The sequence below is a fragment of the Clarias gariepinus genome, chromosome 4 (genome assembly GCF_024256425.1).
Source record: "Clarias gariepinus isolate MV-2021 ecotype Netherlands chromosome 4, CGAR_prim_01v2, whole genome shotgun sequence".
NCBI lineage: Eukaryota > Metazoa > Chordata > Actinopteri > Siluriformes > Clariidae > Clarias > Clarias gariepinus.
In genome coordinates this window covers 12996731-13018773 of record NC_071103.1, presented here as the reverse complement: position 1 = coordinate 13018773, position 22043 = coordinate 12996731, and the positions used below count along the sequence as shown (strand labels likewise).

At 38.4% G+C, this 22043-nt stretch overlaps 1 long non-coding RNA gene and 1 pseudogene across 1 annotated transcript; one reads left to right on the top strand and one right to left on the bottom strand.

The window, feature by feature from the left end:
• Positions 1–7820: 7820 nt before the first annotated feature.
• LOC128520046 (carcinoembryonic antigen-related cell adhesion molecule 1-like) lies at positions 7821–10109 on the bottom strand (annotated as a pseudogene).
• An 8673-nt stretch (positions 10110–18782) lies between these two features.
• LOC128520010 (uncharacterized) lies at positions 18783–20582 on the top strand. The gene is made up of 3 exons (XR_008357900.1): positions 18783–18977; positions 19774–19820; positions 20312–20582. It is a non-coding gene; the product is annotated as an uncharacterized LOC128520010 (long non-coding RNA).
• The last annotated feature ends 1461 nt before the right edge of the window (positions 20583–22043 follow it).

The following is a 22043-nucleotide window of genomic DNA, read 5'->3' as shown; positions in this document are numbered from 1 at the left end:
AATATAACAACCCAAGATAATGCTGGATATAAATTATAAATTAAACAACTAACAAAAAGCTGCAATCCCCAAATCCATCAAAATTAGCAGGCTGTTCTAATGACATGACAGGTACAGTAAGAATCAAATATTTCAATTTTTTTTTTTCATGCAGTGTGTCATGTAGCTGTATGTGAACATAAACTAACTGCACTATCTATGACGCTGACAGTGCACGATAAATGGAGTTTTTGTCTATTAAAAAAAAGAAACGGCTTACATTCGCCTAAACGAGTCGTTAGCAAATCCATTTTAACTCTGTTACGGATCCATGTCACTCTGTAACATATTTGCATAATGTCCGCCCACGTTCTACGTCGCAACCAACGTGCCCGCCCACGTTCTACGTCACGAACAACTAGCCCGCCCATGTTCTACGTCACAAACAACTTGCCCGCCCATGTTCTACGTCACAAACAACTTGCCCGCCCATGTTCTACGTCATGAACAACTTGCCCGCCCATGTTCTACGTCACCAACAACTTGCCCGCCCATGTTCTACGTCACCAACAACTTGCCCGCCCATGTTCTACATCACCAACAACTTGCCCGCCCATGTTCTACGTCACCAACAACTTGCCCGCTCATGTTCTATGTCACCAACAACTTGCCCGCCCATGTTCTACGTCACCAACAACTTGCCCGCCATCTTACAATTAACGTTACCACACTCTTGTTAATGTGACTGAGCATTCATGCCAGGTTCGCTTAAACACTTTGTAATATAAAAAAACAATTAAAAACAAGAGCACACAAAATCCTTTTTAACTGTTCATTCTCCACCAAAACTAAACTTAAAACTCGTGAAGTGGCAAGGCGCATGCGCACTTCGCGTGTGCGACTTCAACACCAAGCCCCGAGGAAAAAAACGCATCCGCACACGCGAAGTGCGCATGCGCCGTGTCCTTTCCCTGACCTGTCTTCAAAGGAAGACCTGGAAAAAGGGGGGGGGGGGGGTGAGAGATGGAGAGATTGTTGTGAATCATTTTTTTAAAGATTTTTTAACCGGATTATCTTTGACTAGACATATTCCCCGTCATCGGCCTCTCGGACTTTATTAACCCTGGTAAGACAGAATTATACTCCTCTAACACACATGCAATAAACACGGACTTCGGACATTCTCCACTCACTCGCACACATGCACATACTGTTTATTATATATAGTTTGTAAATATTGTTTATATCTTTGTTTGGTTGTGGTGCACCTTTTTTATTTAATTTATTCAGTTTACATGTTTGCTTTATCTACTTGTTTGTGTTTGTCCTTTTTGCTCACCGGCCTTTTAACGCAACACCGACACAAAGATTTAAGACCTCTCGATTTTTGTAGCCACAGTTAATATAAAATTGCTGGTCGTTACACTGTAAAACCGACGCCATCTTTTCTATGTATTGACGGGTCTCCAGAGCCGTCGTTCAGTTATGGTCATGGGCATTTCTTTTTCCAACACACACTGTAGCGGTAGAACAGTCATAAATCACCGCGCCATCTGACCAATCACAGCAGTGAGGGCTCACGGAAAGGAGGGGTTTAGACAGACTGAATCTTCGAACTGCTTCACACGAGTCATTTACGAATCATTTAGAAATGGGGTTAAATTAAATCTATTTTTGGAGAAAACTAAAGTGTTTTTTGACCTTACATACATGTAAACCTGTTTTAAGAGACTCATTAAGCAATATGAGCAAACCTTTAAAATGGCATAATTGGGGCACTTTAATAAAAGTGATCACTGTGTTTATAGCTACCAGAAATTAATATAATGTGAAATAGCTTTGCCTATGTGCTGTTTGAGGTCAAAGTCCTTAGCGGCTTTCGGCAAACCATCTATCTACAGTAGAGTCTCTACCGGAAGAGACTTTGTCACTTTAATTACCTCTCCATAATAAACACTATCAAACGTAATATGGTGACGTAATTATGACAAAGTCTCTTGACTTACATCTACACTGCATGGTGTATGGAGCACAAGACTGGAAATTTAAGACAGTAACTTACAGGCTGACATTTTGTTATTGCTGTGGGAAAAAAACATCTAAAGCATTATTATCATCATACAATAGAATATTAGAATGTTTTTAGGAACGATTGGCCAATAGGAATAATTTTTTTGTCACAATAAATAATATGTTCCCCAAAATAGGTCCATATATAAATCTCATATTACTTTACTTTGGTGATCTAATCTATATTCTATAAAATGTATTGTGTTTTGTACAAGTAACTTTATTCAGATGTATAAATGACTAAAATACTAAAATACTTTAAACATACCTGCATTCTTCTTATTTTCTCTAGAGGTTATTTTTGGCCTGCAAGAATATTTAAGATAATTTATTACAATAAGTCAGATATAGGAGTAATTGTTCACAAAAATTATATATATATATATAGATAGATATAATGGCAAGCCATTTAGGAAAATATTCATGAGAGAATCGAATAAAAAAATTTATACAGTATACTGTATATTGAATGAAACTCTATACTGTATATATTGAACGGATTCTAAATATATTGAATAAAAAGTCTAAATATATTAAATAAAAAGCCTGAATATATTGATTGAAACATGACGTCATCGAAACACAGTGCCATCTTTAGAAAGAATGAGCGAGTCCGCGAGAAACTTGGTTGCTGCGATTCTGAGAAATGAAGAGATGGTCAACACGTTAGTGAGTGCGTGTACAGCCCAAAGTCCATTTCCTCCTCTTTTCCACGTCAGAGTACTTACACTAGTGTTGTATGAAGTGATGTTTGGAATCGAGAGTGAAGACGGTTACACTCACTGATTCGTATTCAAACCAAAAACAAAGGCAATCAAGCCATTAAGAGTCCAGTTGATGTGCAAACAACAGAATTAGACATAAGGCGAGCTCGTAGCCGAGAACATTCACAGAGGGTGAAATTAATTAAAGCAAGCCACAAAAAACTAACCATAATAGCCTAGTTCATGACGAAACGCTTGGCTTAAATACAACGCAAATTAACTGAGAAAACCAAACGCAGCTGTGACGCATTAGGGAGAAAAAAGTAATAACCTGTGGCGCGTTTAAACGTATTCAAATCTGGAAATCTGTAAATATTGAGTGAGGCTTACAGCACCACTTTGGGCCGTACACGCACTCACTAACGTTTTGACCATCTCTTCATTTCTCAGAACCGCAGCAACCAAGTGGCACGCTGACACACTCATCCTTTTTAAAGACGGCGCTGTTTTGATGACATCATGGTTCAATCAATTCAGACTTTTTATTCTTTCTCTCTCTCTCTCTCTCTCTCTCTCTCTATATATATATATATATATATATATATATATATATATATATATATATATATATAGTTTTCATTCGATTCTCTCATGAATATTTTCCTAATTGGCTTGCCATACTGATATGTTTATATATCATATATACACATTTTTGTCTCAGGGCCACTTAAGAAATAGTGATAATTTTGTGAGTACAAAGAAAATAAATTATTAAAGTTATGGACTAATGTACTTACATTTGTCTTTCACAAAGTAGAAAATCAATACAGCAATACCAGCAACACCTAATAAAACTCCAATAACAATTCCAGCTATAGCTCCTGCAGAAAGTGAATCTCCACCTCCATCAGTATTTCCCCCTTTTATGAGAACACAAAGAAATCATCATATCAGGGTAAATAGTTTTCACCTATTACAGAACAAACATTTGAAAGTCTGACTTTTCATTTATAATCTCAGAACCAGTTTATAAACTTTTAAATTAATAAGCTCTAATACTACTGAAGAACCGAACAAATTTAGAGAACTACATTCTACTAGTCTACATTTGTAGTCTACAAGACATGAAAGTCCACAAGACATTTTGATATAAGAGTCAAATATTAAAATTAATCAGAATTTTACATAACTCCTTATTTAACCTGACTAACAGAAGTGAGAGAACATGACTTTTTTCCACATTTATACAATTGAGCAGCTAAGGGTTAAGTGCATTGGCAGTACTGGGATTTGAAACCAAAACGTTACAATTAGTGGGCCGATTCCTTTTAAAACAATTTAAACATTTACAACTCAATAACCACCAGGTGCTACAGAGACCTCCTGGCTATTTTTAATAGGAAATATTAAGTTTTATGGGTAACAAATCAAAGCACCTAACAGCAGTGATGTGCATGGGTGTGCTAAATGAGATCTGTTCACTAAATAGGCAAATTTCTTTGGTGAATGGTAAATGAATGTCATGTCATTAACATGCAGGGTTATTTTGTTTATTTGAATTCTAATATTGCAAATATAGACTCGCACATTGATATCAGCTCCCCAATGCCCGCAAATCTATTTTTAAAAGTGAACGAACAAACAAGAGAGTGAGTGAGCAAAATGATTCATCAGTCAAGTTGAGTCTTGTTCACTATTAAAAAATGCATTTCACCCTAAAACACAGTAAAGTGTCCTCTTGGTTGTGATGATAGCCAAATTAATGGCAGTTTTGTTCGCTGTATGTGTCTATTGTCCATGGTGGGTTTACTGTTTGAAAACAAAAAAGATTACGGGTGCATTAATGCTTCATTCCTTCATTAGCATTTTGATAGATAGGAGAGATATATAAAATAACACTTTAATAGTTGTTATCTACCCAGATAGCACAGGTACGTCGCTGAGACGTCTGCTAAAGAGCGTATCATCTGGTAAACATTGCATTAGTTTTTTTTTATAGTCGTATTTTGATCGTCTGTAGATTGCCTGTTTGAGCTGTTAAATGATACATCGTCTTTACATCTATACGACGTATCTTTATTATCCGAAATTTGCTGGTATGTGGACGAGAAATATATATATAAATAATCTGGAAATAGAGTGAAGAAACACCAAAGGAGAATCAACCAGAAGGTAGCGGTAGTGCAACCCTTATGGATGCAAGCCGCCGTTAAACACCAAAGAAGAAGAAGAAGAACAGTTTGTTGAGAAGACAAACATTTGGCGGCCGTGTGGAAAAGGTAAGCAGGAATTTATTCTCATCTTTCTAAATAGAAATGAAATACTGAACATAAATGTCACCTGCTGTTTAGCGATGTTTAGTCATGTTATTTTGGTTTAGGCTATTTCTCGTATTTTTGATCACACTTAAAATACTGACGGTTATATGCGCGTGCTTAATCTGCGGTTCGGTTCTGGTTTCGGTCTGTTTTCATGGGTTGTAAAGCGAGAGGAAAAAAGTGTAAATATCGTTCATTTGCTAAATTAACTATGATGAATTTTAATTGAATCTATCTCTATATTTTTTCACAGCAGTTTGTGACTAAAAAGTGTCCTGTCTGCATCTGACTTCAAGAGTTTCCTGACCAACCGTATCTAATGGTCATATTTAAAAGTCATAACGTACAGTTAAAGTACAAAATGTCCCTGAAAAGGCGGGAAATAGATGCTGCGTGAAAACGCTATGAGAACATCTTTTTGTGTTGCCGGTTGTGAAGCATGTGTTTATCAAACACGCCAAATTTTGGCATATATAACCTCGGTCAGGTGACGTCATCTGATGAAGCGCATCTGCAGGTTATAAATAGGAGTTAACCGAAAACATTCCTTAGATCAATTTTGTCTAAAAGGACGTCCAGTCACGCAGGCAGTGCGGAATTGGAGCGCAGCATCTCGTTCCCGCCTTTTCAGGGAACAGTTCTTAGCCACAACTGAGATGCTCTCATGTGCAGAAGGCCCAAAGGTATCACTGTGGATGCAGCTGCCATGAGAGCTCTCTGATCTCTGAAAGTGATGAACAGTCACTTTCTGGTCTAGCTTGATTTCCTTGAGGGTGTTGAGAATGGATTCGACATAAGCGGGAGACAGCTGTGCCCGCCTTACGATCGAATCCCATGTGACAAATAAGTTATCCTTTGAACAGGAAAGAGCACGCTTTTCGTGGCGTTCGGTCTCAATCCCAAGAAACAAAAATGAGCTAGGACGATATCCTGATGTCTAAGCGCTAGCTACTGAGACTGGGCCAGCCAGTCGTGCGGGTGAGAGAGCTAGATCAAATGAAAGGACCTGATACTGGAAGCGAACCTCAGGAACCTCCTGTGTTGTGGCAATATTACTATATGAAAGTATGCGTCCTTCACATCGATTGTCACAAATTAATCACTTGGTAGGATTTGAGAACAATCACTTTGACAGTCAACATTTTAAAGCTGTATTTATTTATATTTAGATAGCGGTTCAGCCCTCGAAAATCAAAAAATGGCAGAAAAAAAAACGAAGAGCTAACACTTTATTGTGGACCGGTGTTGCCTGAAAAACCAGTGGTGGAACACCGACCTCCTGGGGGTGCCAGGGAGAACACTTCATTCTCGAAAGGAATTCTATGTGCCTCTCCCCATTGGGGGGCCACCCCCATGGTCCTGGACACATGAGCCTCAGGACTTCTTTTTGATTTTCCATCAAGGAGGAATGCACGATCCTTATCCTTGATGCCTGTAAGATTTAGCCACAAGTGCCTCTCCGCGGAAACCATTGCAGCTATAAAATGGCCGATAGCACGAGCCGTCTCCTTTGTTGCATGAAGAGACAAGTCTGTGGCCCTGTGTAATTCCAGAACGCCCTATCTTCCAGAGCCCCGCCAGTGCTTAAGTCTCTCAGCAGGTCAGCCTGGTAGGTTTCCAAAACCTTTAGATGTGCAGTGAAGCACCAACATGACCTGCTGCCTGAAAAGCTTTTCTATCCAGGGAAGATGAAAATCTACACAGCTTGGAAGAAAGTGTTAGCTTTTCAGGGAGGATGATGTCCCAGGAGAGAGATAGCCTGAAAGCATCTCTTCAATCTGGGGCGTCATCATATAACCCCACGCTTCCACATCAACTATATTTAAATAAATAAGTCAATGGCACGAAAACACGGGATGAATAAGGCTTACTCCATGAAAGAATTAACGCGTCGTGGAGGTTGCTAAGGAAAGGGAGAGAGCATCATTGAGGCTCCGCTCCCCGGCCACCCGACAGAACCCTGTCGTCCAATTTATTTTTTAATTTTTTCAAGTGCTTGGAGGCTATTTCCATCTCCGCAGAAGCGAGAGAAAATGTCTTCGATGGAGGAATTTTCCGATCCACATTCTTTACAGAGAAGCTACGGGCCGCAGCGCATTCCTGGGGCTTCTTATGTTTCCTTCCTTCACAGAATTATGTTGACCATGGTTAATTATAATTAACCGAGGGTATTTAATTAAAATAATGTCTATCCAACATGAATCAGACATTTGGCAGATGTATGAACATCTGATTAACATCGTCTAAAGAGCGGATCAGGGTCGTTTTAATTAATTTACGTCTCAAATCTCAGGTTTTTCATACAGTAGTTCATTTTGGAAGAAATCCAAAGTCTCAAAGAGGAGATCACAATAGCCGAGGTAAATTTTCTGGGAAAAATTACATTCTCAAGCACAACCTGCTATTGTACTGATACTTATGAGTTTTGCAAGGTAAAATATCTACTGATATTCTAAAAGCTCGACTCACATACGATAAAGAGACTCACATACGAATCAAATTTTTCAGGTAAAAGTGTAAAAGTGTGTGTAATGCACATGGTCACATTTTTGGTGATTATGGCCAGATGGGCTGGGGAGAGATGGGTAGATGGAACTTCTACTAAAAAGAAGGCTTTCTACTGCTTAAAGCAACTAGTTTTAAAAAAATCTAATAAAAAACAATAATAAAAAAACAAACGGACAAATGAACAAAAGCTTATTCATACGGGCTGTGTTGTACTGCTTGTTGCATGAGTTCAATAACTAGATTATAACCCACCTACAGTGATGCTAATGGGTTCAGATGTGTCATATCTCAGGCTCTCTTTGTTATGGGCCAAGCAGGTGTAATTACCGCTATGATTGCTCTGAATATTGCTCAGTTTGAGCTCTTGGCCCATTTTACCAAGCTCTGCTCCATGCACAGCCCACTAAAACTCAGCAGCAGGACCGGAATCAGCTGAACAGCAGTCAATACGAGGTTTGACACAGAGCTGTAGGAAGGTTCCACTGGTGCTGCTACAACTTTAACATTTTCCGGACCATCTGTAATGGAATAGTCCATATTCAGTCAACTTTGGAGCCATATTGGTTTTGTGGAGACCAGGTATATCATGATTTGTGAGGTAAGGTACATGATGGGAGATAAATCACATGGTGAGGTTCAGTGAAGAACTCAACTGTTGGATGCTTCACATTGGTATGGACCTGTATCACCTCTGATCACACTGGTAATGGTCAGATTTCTGTTGCTGTTTGTTGGCTGAACTCGCTCCCCTGCTGTTACCTTAGAGCCGCTATTCAGCCAAATAAATGAAAGAAACAAGCCAGACGCAGAGCAGACGAGACTTACAGTTCTGTTAAACTTGACTAACTCTGTAATACTTGATATTATGGCAACGTTGGAGGCTGAAACTGGGATAAGAAGGTAAGACAGGGCTCAGGTGAACACTAGAATAAACTAGATTTGGATGCTTATTCATCATAAAACATATGTCATCATTGTACGAGCACTATAAGCTCTTGTGATTTTAAACAATAATCACTAAATGCGAGCTAAAAATTAGATGTGAGTAAAATAAGTAGTACAGTATATTCCTGACCGACTTATTTTAAGTCCAAAAAAAATGCTATTATAATATTACAAATGGGGGTCCAGTAATCTAGCCATCAGTCAAGAGGCTTTCAAAAAAAAACATTTCACTGTAAGTTTCTGTAAGTTAGGAATGTCAATTAAATAAAATAATTAAATTAAATAATATTTTACATCAACAAGAACACACCATGCACATTCTTAGTCATCAAATGCAAGAATAGATAACATTAAAATATTTTCAACAGTATCCTACCATTTAAATGCATATTCTATTACTGTTTTCAAAGAACTGAATAAAGTAAATATTAGCTGAAAAGACTTTGTGTTGTGTTTACAAAATGACTGTACAAGATAGACGGGGAAAACATCTAATTACATTTATGTTTTGTTCATACTCACCCTGCATAATCACCTGCAGTGATGTTTGAGCAGTGATAGTCCCTTTATCAGTCTGTACAGTCAGAGTGTATTGTCCAGTATCACTCTCAGTCAGGCTTCTGAGCTCTAGAGCTAAAGTGACGGTGCTGAAAAAGGCCCTGCCTTGGTATAAATCTGTTATTGTAGTTCCACTAGGCTGTGCAGTAACAATCAGGGAATCATTAAACCTCCAACTGCTGATAGTAGGTCGGGGATCTGGAATTTTGAGTGGCGTAAACATCACATCTTCATCAACTGTTCCATTTATTCTCTCAGGTAATATCAGCTCTTGGCCAAAACATACTCCTGTGTGAAGAAAGCATCATCATCATGAACAACAACAATAATAATACATTTAACATAAAATAGAAAAAAAAAAAACTTGACAAGGTTTTATGCACTGTTATGTTATGCCACATTGCTAATACAACAATATGTATTACAAAATATTAGAAGAAAGTGGCTGCGGTGAAGTTAGTTTGATATTCGTACATGATACAAATATTTGGAAGCGGCGTTTAAGGAGATTGTGGGGATCAACAAGTAGATTATTTAAGCGCTAGTTTGCAGGGTTACATGAACAAGAAGGTCCTGAAAGATGTGCAAAAGATGTCCTACTAAGGTATTTCTATCAACTATGTATTACTATGTACACGCAAGTGAGAAGCCTGGTAAGTTAGAAATATCACACTTTCTTCACACAGACATTTGGTCCCTAAAATGCCTCTTCCGAGTGTCTAATGTCCGAAAATGTCGTGACCGCTGTGAGAGAGCTCACCTGTGCATGTCAACAGAATCAGAAAGCAGCTCACAGCGTGTAAATCCATCAGGAGAGATCCGGAGCTCCACCACTGCTTCTCAATAAACGTCTCTCCAGAGACACCAGCACGGATTCAGCACCTGATCTACCCCGAAATGAACCGTGCCGACTAAACTCAAGTTTGAGGAAGTGAACTGAGTAAGCAGAAGAGACAGCAGGTCTGTAAACACTGTTATTAAAACACATGCAGGAGGAGACAGTCTACAGGAAAAGTACCAGAGTAATTGTCCACCGCTTTGTCCCAGATCGTCACATTCAGGTTCCGCCCTTTATAAGCAAGTCAGGTGATTAGTTCAATATCCACTGATTATTAACCAGAATGTCTATGGATGTTAACTATTCAAGTGTTCCACACTTAAAAAAAAAACATTTCCTCAACAATCCTGCATTAGAAGTAAAACAGTTTTCACACATTATGTTTCAATTTGCCTGACCCTAATTAGCATTGTTGCCACCTTCATAGTAACTGTTCCAAAATAAGCTTTATTATTATTATTATTATTAATTTGTTTGTTTGTTTTTACAGTAGAATGTGGTATAGACAACATTGTGGATTAAACTGCATCATAACCACTGGCCTATCCAACTGCAAATAATTGTAATCACGAAGGAGAATTCTTTTTACTTACAGTATAATTCTATTCTAAAGTGAATAAAGAACACAACAGTGCCACCATCAGTCTGATCAAGATTATGTGGTGTCTCTGCATGAGGAACAGAAATTAATACTACGTACACACTGAGCAAGTTTTATGTGTTTATCTACTATAATAGATATCAGTGTTGTAAACTATGTAGCTATTTTCAAACTGATCAACAGATGTATTGTATTAAGAATATGGATTAAATAATCACCATATTCTCTCCAACTGCTTGATTTATTCTCTCAGGTAATAACAGATCTTGGCCAAAGCAGACTCCTGTGTAAAGAAATAAATATGCCAAGCACAAAAAACTGAGTGGTAGTAGTAGCCTTAATGTGGGAGCCCCCTAGTGACGGGGAGGAATTGGCTACGACTAATATTGGGGAGAAAATTGGAAAAACCAAAAAAAAAAAAGCATTCTCGCTGTTTGTAAATAAAACTAAAAACTCGTGTGCTCCAGACCTGCATTTGTGTCCCCCCCGCCCCCCCTTTGAAGAAGACTCTACCATGCATAAATATCTCCAGGGCCAACAGCGTGAGATTGACAGCCTGGAGCGGGCTATTAGCGACATGGCTCACTGCGTGAAGCAGCTCACCCTACCAGGGTCTCCTCTAACATCTCTGCGCCCTCACCACCTCGCCCCACCCCTCCGGAAAGATACGCAGGTAACCTGGATGGGTGCAAGCAATTCCTACTGGCTTGTGAGCTATATCTGACGGAGTATCCGGACAGGACGGAACAACAAAAAATCATCTTCGTCATTCAACAGCTCACAGGTTTTGTGACTATGGCTATTAAATTAGACCAGCACTTTGGCGGCCAGTGACATCGACTACTGGCAAGAATGGCGACGACACGGCATGATTACAGCCTCAGCAAGCCTTTTCCAGACCACCGTGAAGGGGCTCCACCGAAGCCCATGGATGTGAGCACTTCCCGCCTCTCGGCCACAGAGAAGAGAAGGAGACAAACGCCAGGACTGTGTCTATACTGTTGGGGGGGCGCGTGTGCGTGCGTCTCCCTTGGCTTAGCTCTCACAATCTCATTTTGATTGGGCTAATTCACGCATCGTATCCTGGGTCCCTAGGTGCGCCAAATTTTGTACACCACCAGCATTGACGGTCCAAACTACTACCATTGAAAGTCCGAATGCCCATACACTCAGGATGTGTTTAGTGTTAGGGCAGCTGTGCAACTCATCCCCTCACCGTCTGAGGAACTGTGCGATAGAGCTTTTCCCCAGGAAAACAACACCTTGCTCGCGCATTTATCCATTGTCAGTGGCAAAAACCAGGGCCATGGAGGAATACGTGAGCGAAGCTCTAAGGCAGGGGCTCATCAGCAGGTTCACGTCACCCACTTCGGCAGGTTTTTTATTTTTTTTTAGAGAAACTGTATTGATTACCGTGGCCTCAATGCAGTAACAATAAAATACAAGCACGCATTACCACTGGTACCGGCCGCTATCTACCAACTCTGAGGCGCCTCCATTTTCACTAAGCTCATCCTCCGCAGCGCATATAATCTCGTTCATGTTCGTAAGGGCGATGAGTGAAAGAGCTGCGTTTAGCATCAGGCCACTATCAATATAATGTAATGGCATATGGACTGGTAACGCACCTGCGGTGTTTCAGGGGTTCAGTGAAAACAATAGTTATGTCTTGCGCTACCTGTGCAACTACTAAAAGTCTGCGCTGCTTACTGGTTGGTATATTAATGCCCCTTTCAACACCCAACAGACAGTGGTCACATATAGCAGTGGATTTCGTAACAAATCTGCCCATGTTAAAAGGGGTATACTACAATCCTAGTAGTAGTAGACAGATTTTCTAAGGGATGTCGAATTGTCCCATTTAGCTCTCTTCCATCAGCCCTCCAGGTGGCAGAAAACCTATTCGAAACAGTGTTTCTCTGCTATGGCTTCCTGGAAGATATTATTTCCAATCGTTGTCCCCAATTCAATGCTCCTTGTGCATTGAAAGGTTTAAATCTGACGCAATCCATATTAAATTCTGTCACTGTAAGTTTATTCAAATGAAGATGTCTGTTTGCTACTGTCCTTTTTTTTGCAGTTGTCTAAAGCTTTCTAACAGGACTGTTATATTTGCTAGCCCTAACTTTCCTTTTTGTTGCATATGAATTCGATAACTAAATTATGACTAACCTAGTACAGTGATGCTGATGGGTTCAGATGTGGCGTATCTCAGGCTTTGTTCGGTATGGGTCATGCAAGTGCTTTGAATGTTGCCTAGTCTGAACTCTTGGGCCATTTCAACAAGTTCTGCTCCATTTACAGCCCACTGAAACTTTTTCAGTTTCGCAGGCCTGGACTCAATTAGTATCATACCACTTTTTTTTTTACTGGACTCACAGGTCAATATAAGGTTTGGCCCACACTGTTTTAATAAAATTAAAATAAATATTGTATTTTTGTCCAACTTTTTGCAGTGGAATTTGATGAGACAACAGGACATATCTGCCTTTTATGGGAGCAATAGGCCATTTTATAAAAATATATGTTATATCCCTATCTCACCTATGTAGTTTGACTATGCGAGGACCGACGCGCCGAAAGATGGAAACCTAATCACACCGCCTTACGGCCACCACGGAAACTGCGTAGGTGAGATAGGGGTATTTGTAGTTAACAGATTATTGGCCAAACCTTGCTGAGTGATGATGGTAGATGATGGTAGTTTTCATTTTCTGCAATGAAAAAAGTACTCTAACTAGTTACTTTTATCAGAAAGTAACTCTGTAATGTAACTCATTACTTTTTAAAGACAGTAATTTTGTCATGTAATTAGTTACTGTAAGCATATTTTAATTAAACATTTGTGTATGCAGCAATGAAACAATATGATAATATTAATCAACATAATATTAATCTTAGTGAAATAATATAGAGGTTAGGTGAGAAAAGCAGACAGGGAGTATGACAGGTCATAAAACAGAGCAGTAAGAGGATGGTTAGAGTGACCCAGATAAGACAAGATAAGGTGCCAGGTGTCGGACTTGGCAGAGTCTCGAGCAAACCTAATGAAGGATTGAAACAAGTGTTGGATACACGTACACATGTCTAAGTAAGAATATAGACAAATATCCAAAAGACACACGATCAGTTTTAAGAATACTGAGTTTAATAAAAGTAGACACAAATATAAACTAGTATGTGCATCTACCAAATAAAGAGATGCTTATATATGTCTCTTGAGAACTGTAGAATAAACCAGGAACAACCAACAAAAAAAACAAGGACAGAAAAAATAATCAGGTAACAGACACGAGATAAGCACCAGGCACTAGAAACCAGATAAGGGGAGAGAGGCATGAAGGGAGCGGGTGACCAAGCAATGGGGGAGAGGGGCTAACGAGGTGTACGGGGAACTATGTAACAAATTGTACACTGAAACTAAACTTGAAAAGAATCAGGGGAATCTCCCTGCGAGAAGGTATGTGTGTGTGTAGATGGCCATGTGGGCAGACTGAATGGGCAGATAAGGAATAGAAAAAATCAAAGACACAGAGCTAGTCTTGTGAATAAAATAGACACACAAGAGTAGACACAGAATAAAAATGTGTATATACATGGTAATAATATAAAATACAAAGTATAAAAGCCCAATGTAAAATACAAAACATAAGGGGCCAGGATAAAAGCATCAACAGAAATAAAATTCCTCAGAAGGAACACGATCTGGCTGTCCGAATCATCCAAAGGGATGAAGTCATCAATGGAGAAGTTGCAGTTGGCTATAAAATAGAATAAAATGTATAAAAACATTAAATGGGGTAAAATAAGGCAAATATGAAAATAGTGTAAAGGAGATGCTTACCCATGGCTGGTCTCTTGAGAAATGAACATACCAAAGAAAAATAAGGAAAAAGCCTTGAAAACAAGCGGCACCCCTATATTTTTTATAAAAAGATATGAAAAGTGTAAAGATAATAGAAAATAATTATTAAAAAAGATGAATTATAATGGAGAGAAGTTTCGAGCATAGTAAGAGTCAGATAAGCGCAGGGAGAAGTCAAATAATAAGGTGTAATTATAATGGAAAAATTAATTGATAGAAACTGGATTATAATGGAATAAAATTTTGCTGTGGTCATCAGATGAATGTACAGGGGAGGAGACTGGAGATCCAGCCCCCCCCTCTCATGAACTGTATAAAAGGAGCGTGCTTTTCTCTGTGAAATTAGTCTGGACTTGGCACTGTTTTGGTTCTGATCCAAGGCATGGCTAGGTTGGCTCATCTGGGTTCTTATTACTGCAATAAAAGCCTGACTTACTTCATCCAGCTCTGTGTGGCATCTGAAATCTTCTTTAAATTTGTTTGTTAGTAATTTGTTAAATATTTGATATTTCAAATTAAAGGCAACTTCAACAGGTGGAAGAATTATCTCCCACATTACTTTAAAAAGTAACGTCCCCCAACACTGAATATGTATTGCCCCCCCCCTTCTATCTAGATTCTGTAATTCAAAACTTTGAACATCTGAAGTGTTGCTATTATTAGCCATTTGGTCTTTTTGTTAGGAGAGAGGAGGTTTGTATTTTTTTTTTTTGTCTGGAGTGACAATGGTTACAATTATCAATTTATTAAACATAGAACCATTCATTAATAACATATTTTGTTTGCAGTAAGAAGAAATATCTTTACAGCGATTAGATGTGCATTTAATCAATTTTGGTCACTCCAAAAGGTAGCAATTTTACAGCTACAAGTCATAGCTAACTATGCAGGAACTAACAGGAACAAATAAACAGTTTTTCTTTCACCCTTAAAATAACCTGCAATTTAGAGCTGTATCTTGTCAAAGAATTGATTTTCCCCCTGTAAGGTTGACATCTCGCAAAACTATTTCTCTGTCAACAAACAATTATTGAACTTCAATTCATTAAATAATCTGCCTTCATCTAACTCTATCCTCTGCATCCTCTTCCCTCACACCAACTAACTTTATGTCCTCTTTTGCTGCATCCATAAATCTCCTCTTTGGTCTTCCCCTAGTCCTCCTGCCTGGCAATTCCAATGTAAGGATCCTTCTACACAATGTCATCTGCAAACATCATTGCCCATGGAAACTCCTGTCTAACCTCATCTGTCATCCTGTCCATCACCATAGCAAACAAGAAGGGGTTCAGAGCCAATCCTTGATGCAGACCGACCCCCACCTTGAACTCTTCTGTCACACCTACAGCACATCTCACCACTGTCTTACAGCTCTCATACATGTCCTGCATCACACTTACATACATTCTCCGCTTGTTTTTTCTGGTTGAGTTTCACTCTAGGTGAATGTGGGCCCACAACACAAATGCATTGTATGCAGACACATCTAGAATGTTATAAAACACAACTATTGGCCATCTCCTGGTCGTTCTCTGGCAAGTGTAGGTTGCAGTCAGGTTGTCCACTTCATCTTTGTTTTTATTATAGTCCAAGATAATTATTGGCTTTTTGTCACTTGCTGATGACACAGCTGCATCTTTTTTAAAAGTGGAAATAAGTATCACACTCCGGTGTTTTTTTTGGACAATATGAAACAACCGTGGTGGTGTCTGTAAAAGCAAATTTAGAAGAATATGGAGCCCTGTCCTTCACCTGCAAAATTTTGGCAGGTAGCTCAGGTTTATTTATTTTTTTACTGTGCCCACCATGATAAGTTTCCACCTGAGAAGTTCTTGTCCAAGGCCAAAGCTGGTAAAGAAATTGTCACATGTAATATTGTGACCTCTAGTCATATCGAGGACGTTTTCCTTGATTTTTCTCAGGAATGCCACTTGCATGTTTGCCTGTGTAAATCTGCAGATTCCATGCATAGCTGGTCTTTGCTTAATGAGCTGTCCAAATTTTTATGCCATATTTCCCTGGCTTACTAGGCATCAGGGCTGGACTGGGACCAAAAAATGGCCCTGGCATTTTGGCCATAGCGGCCCACCATGATTATTTAAACAATATGCTGAGGCATATGACACATCAAAGGATATATGTGCTCACTGTTTTGTTTCGAACATTAAACCATGCATTAACCTGCATGGAAGCAAATAACCTTGGTAAAAATTATCCTTAATTGTTATTATCCAGCCTTTTATTAGCAATTTTCTCTCTCTCTCTCCCTTAGTCTCTCTCTCACACACACACACGTGAGTGACCTCCAACCTAGCAAGGATGAAGTTCTGCACAAAACTCAGTCTACTATTAATTGTTTTTAAGTCTGACTGCAATAATTTAAGCATTTGCACAGTGTTGGCCTACAAATCCTCCAGATAGCTTACTATTTAGTAAAGATGTAGACTACACTTCACTACTCATTGTTAATTCCATGCTTTTATCATTCTGCGTGTGTGTAGGCCTACGTGTCTACCTAGAAATCCGATATTCAGCCATGTCATTTATATAGCTTTGGGGGTTTATTTGTTGTACTGCGTAAAGATTGACAACAATTTCGATCAATCGTGACAGATGTAAGACCACTCGTTAATTTGATGTGGATGGCAATGTACCCAATTGGCAGACGGTTCATTTGGGAGTAGCAGCTAGGTAGACTGGTGGTGCAGGTTGTCGATAAACACTCAAATGCACAAGTGACACACACACACACACACACCACAAAAAAGCCCACTGCATAAATGTCCCTCCCTTCACTCTGCCAACAGTTCGGCTATTTCTTACCAGACTCGTAGCTATTCTGAAGCCTTCCTCAATCTGTCCCTGCTGGGTCACGTCTCTCACAACCTCCTCCTCCTCTGGACTGCCTCTGCACTGTTGCTAGATGTTGATGGCCCTACACCAGCAGCTGTAATTGGTGGTGGCATACATTTCTGTGACTTTCGCACATTTTGCTTCCACTTGTAGGCTTTTGCGACGCACCCACCTTTCCCAGACATCCCTGATGGGAGCAAGCTTGTCAGATTTTTCTCTAGTTTCTCTGTTGTCAAATCTAAGGACTCTTGATATCATTCGAAATGACTGAAGTGACATTGTTGCCTGTCGACACATGCCATCAGTGGCCTTATTGCTGGATTTGTAAACATCAGCAAGTAGAAGAACACCCAGTATAAGCATCCAGGTACTGTATTCCTCATCAATGTCATTCCACATGTTGCCATGAACCTTTTTGGTCATAGCAATCATGAATTTCTTAAGTGACAATGGCATAAACCAGGGGTGTCAAACTCATTTTAGGGTGAGGGCCGGATGAGAAGAAATGTGTTGGCCAAATTTGTTTTATGTTTTTTTAATCATAGTGTATCAAATTACAACAAATACACTATATTCTGTAAAACTGCATTTAACAAGTCCTCAGAAACTGTCCATTCACACTCATTCCTTTTTGGGGAAAAAACAATGCCAATTAATGGGAAGCAAAATCCTTTCCTTTGAACACGAATATTACTTGTCAGATTTTTAGTAATGATAAAATAAGAAATAAAAATGCTCCAGACTCTGTGTACAGACAGTTACATTAAATATGAGGCTATAGGCTAAAATATCATTTACAAACTAGAAAAACACTTCACAATAAAAAAAACCTGCCTTTATCAATTCAATAGTTTAGAAAAAATCATATACAAAAATAAATTCTTTATGGTTTGTGTAAAGTTTTTCTAAAGTTAAGTAGTAGGAGAGGCGAGTTGCTCGGTCTGTCCACTGTGCTTCGGTAAGCTTTTCTGGCCAGGAGAGACTCAGTCAAACACACACACACACACGTTGTCTGTCAGAAAGGTCTCTGTTTATTAACAGCAAAAGATGGGGTTTATATATGTTTGACCAAACGCCTGTTCTATAAACATATGTAACTACAAAGAACATGAACCGTTGTAAATGTCCTGGTGAGATCCTGAAGAATCAAAGGAGAGGAAGATAGAGAGGTGTTCGTCCAGAGACAGATCACAAGATGTTGGCTCGAGTTAGGGGGAGAGAGAGAGAGGGGGAGAGGGGGGGGGACATACACTCTAAAAAATGATTCTGTGGCCTTGTAAATTTCACAGTTATAAAAAGGTTATGTTACCTTAATAAAATCTCTAAAAGTCACATACATGATTGTTTGAGTTAGACAAATCAAAATAAATGCCTAAAAAAACAACTATTAATTTTGTCTTAAATTTACACTATAATTTAAGTTTACTTCACTAGTAAAAATCAGCATTTGACTAACTGAATTATATTTTTAACATGCACTTAATATTTTTTGATACATTTAAATCAAAATATCTGTTAATGGAGTAATTGTACTGATTAGTTTCAAGAACTACAATTATAAATTATTCCAACTCAATATTCTTTATGTTTAACAACAAAAACTTAAATAATTGAGTAAATTGCCCTGTGCAAGTGCTCATGGGAAGTCTGGTGTAACATCAGAGACAAGAAGGCTGTGAGGATGTGAGAATGGACATGAAGAACCTGGAACATTCTGGAACACTCCTTACAAATCCTGGTGAGTAAACAGCTAACACAAGTTACTGTAATAATGACTCTGTCTGCCTGCACACACAACTTTATAGTGTGTGAGTTACTGTTCTGAATCCTGTCACAGCCGAGCTCCAGAGCTAACGATAGCTAGCAACAGGCCAGTCCTGGGGTTCAGTGTGATTTAGCTTGTTTGTTCCAACCACCGAACTGCTCAGCTAAAGCGGCGTTAATACAGACACTTAAACTCTGGTGTAAAAGGAGAGATTTAACACCGATCAGCGGCGCGTGCATGTCCGCGTTTCTCGGTGTAACCGCAATATTTGAATTTCTCCCACTGAACCACCGCCACTGTGGCGAGGATATAAAACTAACATGTTCAAATAATTACCGCATTTGTACCGGTCCACCTCACACACTGAACCGCGTGTCTGCTCGGTCACTCCGACACTTTAAGGAGGAAACGCGGACCAAATCCGGTTTAAACAGCAGAAATGAGGTGCAGTGTCCGGGTTCTGGCAGTGTTTTATCCGTTACTGTATATGAGTATTTTTAACATGATTAAACACTGAGCACGCAGCGGCAGATGTTATAAAATAAATGTGCTAAGTACTGTACTAATAACTAAAGTTATGAAATATAAAGATTTAGTAAAAATACAACATTTCTCTCAGAATTAGAATTGGGAGAAAGTAATATGAAATTTAAATATGTATATTTACAATGATATGTATGTTGTGATATGTAAGTAAAAGAAACTAAAACTGATTGATTTTGTGTGTTTGTGTAAAACATGTTAAATATTTTCTATATCTCTTTCACAGCACCAACACCACTAATGAAGAGAAGTTGAATGGAGATAAAACAGGAGGTAAATGTCAACTTTTTTAAATGTTACAGAAGTATTAAATCTGTAACCATTGAATCAAAGATAGAAATTAAAACAAGGCTTGAAATATTTCACTTTACCTATAATAAGTCTAGACTATACAATTTTTCCACTCGAGTATACTAGATTTTCCATTAACCAAAGTAAAAAATTGATATAGTTGAAAGTCATGCATAAATAAAGTTGGGTATCATTTTTATACAAGGGACAAAAACATGTACAAGGGACGTTCAAGTCAAAGCAGGACCATTGATTGTGCAGAATAACAGAACACCCACTTTATTTCTCTCTATATTTAGAGAATTTTCATCACAAGTCCCGCTTTGACTTAAACACCACTCATAGATCAGTGTGATGATGTATATTAGTCCAAAAAGTATTTATTTGAACAGAAGTACTATTTTACCAGTCTGGTAGACTTTATATTAACAGTCACACTTGTACTTACTTGTATACTATTGTTCCTTTTTTAGGTGCCAGCATTATGGGATGGCGTTCTAAACTGTGCATTTGTCGCATCATCAAAAGGAATTTCGATCATTATCGAGTGAAGCATGGTACTGTTGGTCATGGATATTTTGTGTCCTGTGTTCATTTAGACTGTCATTGTTTCTTTAAGGTTTGAGAAGGTCTGCACACACATTTGTATGGATCCCACAGTTTGCAGGAAACTGAAGTGTGAAGGTGTGCAATCTTTCAGATGTAAAATGTGACTCATTAGATTCTAATACAAAAGTCTACTTTCCATGTGTTAACTGTATAATACTTGTAGCAGAAGTATTGTTTCTGAGACTGTTTACTAATAAGATAAATCCAGCTCTCTGTTTATGATCTTGTTACATGTCATTTGCAAAGTAAACCAGGTTGAGTTTAGACTTCATGTCTTGTCAAATTTCGCAAATAAATGTTTAATTAAAATGGTAATGTGTGTATTGTTTTTCATTTAGTTAAAATATTTAGTAAATGTAGCATATTTGTTTGTTAAATAATAGTATAATTTTCAGTATCTTCTACCTTCCATTTCAATTATATCTACTCAATTATTTTACTCATTTTTACTTTGCATTAACTTCTGATTTTCATTACATTTACTTAATTTTGTACATCATTGTACTAAATATAGTTATTCAGGTCTACTTAATTTTTTTTACTGACTTGTACTCAACTCATTAAGTATATTTTACATGATTTTTATATTTTTTTTATATTTACTCAATATTTTTAAGTGTAAAAATGTTTCACCAAAAAAATTGAGTACAGCACAGTTTTATTTTTTAGAGTGTAAAGAGAAAATGGAAAGGTGAGCATGGGAGCGTTCACACCTTAAAGAGCAGAGCAGATATAAGAGGAGACAGGAAGATAGCAGCAGGAAATATTTGACATGTTAATATCAGATCTATGAGGAAGAAGCCAGAGGGTAGAAATTACTCCTTTATATATAAAATAATTATATTGATATGAACATTAACTATACACTACAAATGAGAACTTTCCTTTAACAAATAAAAATCTAGATGAAGTTTGATATACGCAAGCATACACACGTACGCATAATGCTTTTAACTCCTGCTTCCTTACACCTGGCTTCTCTTTTCTTTGACCAGTGCATCAATGTCAGCAACCAGTTTTTGAGCCGTTGCCACTCATAATGTCATTTAGATGTCTGTGTGTGAGTCGAAAGCGCAGGTTGTACTTGTTAATGTTCATCACAGAAAATGCCTGCTTGCAGAGATATGTCGTCCTGAACAAGTTGAGGTTTTTGAACGCAAAACCTGTCATTTTGGGGAACGCCAGTCCAAGGTTTTGGTAAAATAAATCCACAGTGACTGTTGCGAATTCATCCTTTAAATGTGTGTTGCACTGCAGTTCGATTAGATCCATTTCGAGTTCTTCCGGTGAATCCGTTGCGTTCGCAGTAAATGGTGAACGGAAGACAGCGATTTCCTTCTCAAGTTCATTGAAGACATGAAACCGATTCTGAAACTACTTCTGCAGACCAACAATTTTTTCCTTGTATTTGTCCATGTTGTCTTTGCCGTGAGTGGTGTACACAGTTTTTAAAGAGGGTAAAAGGGGTTGGGTTACCTTGGGAAAGCTGTGTCGCCCACAGATCTAGTTTCATCTCAAACGCGCGAATGCAATCGTAATATTCAGTTGCGATTTTGTTGCGGCCTTGCATCTTAGCATTGAGCATATTTAAATGCT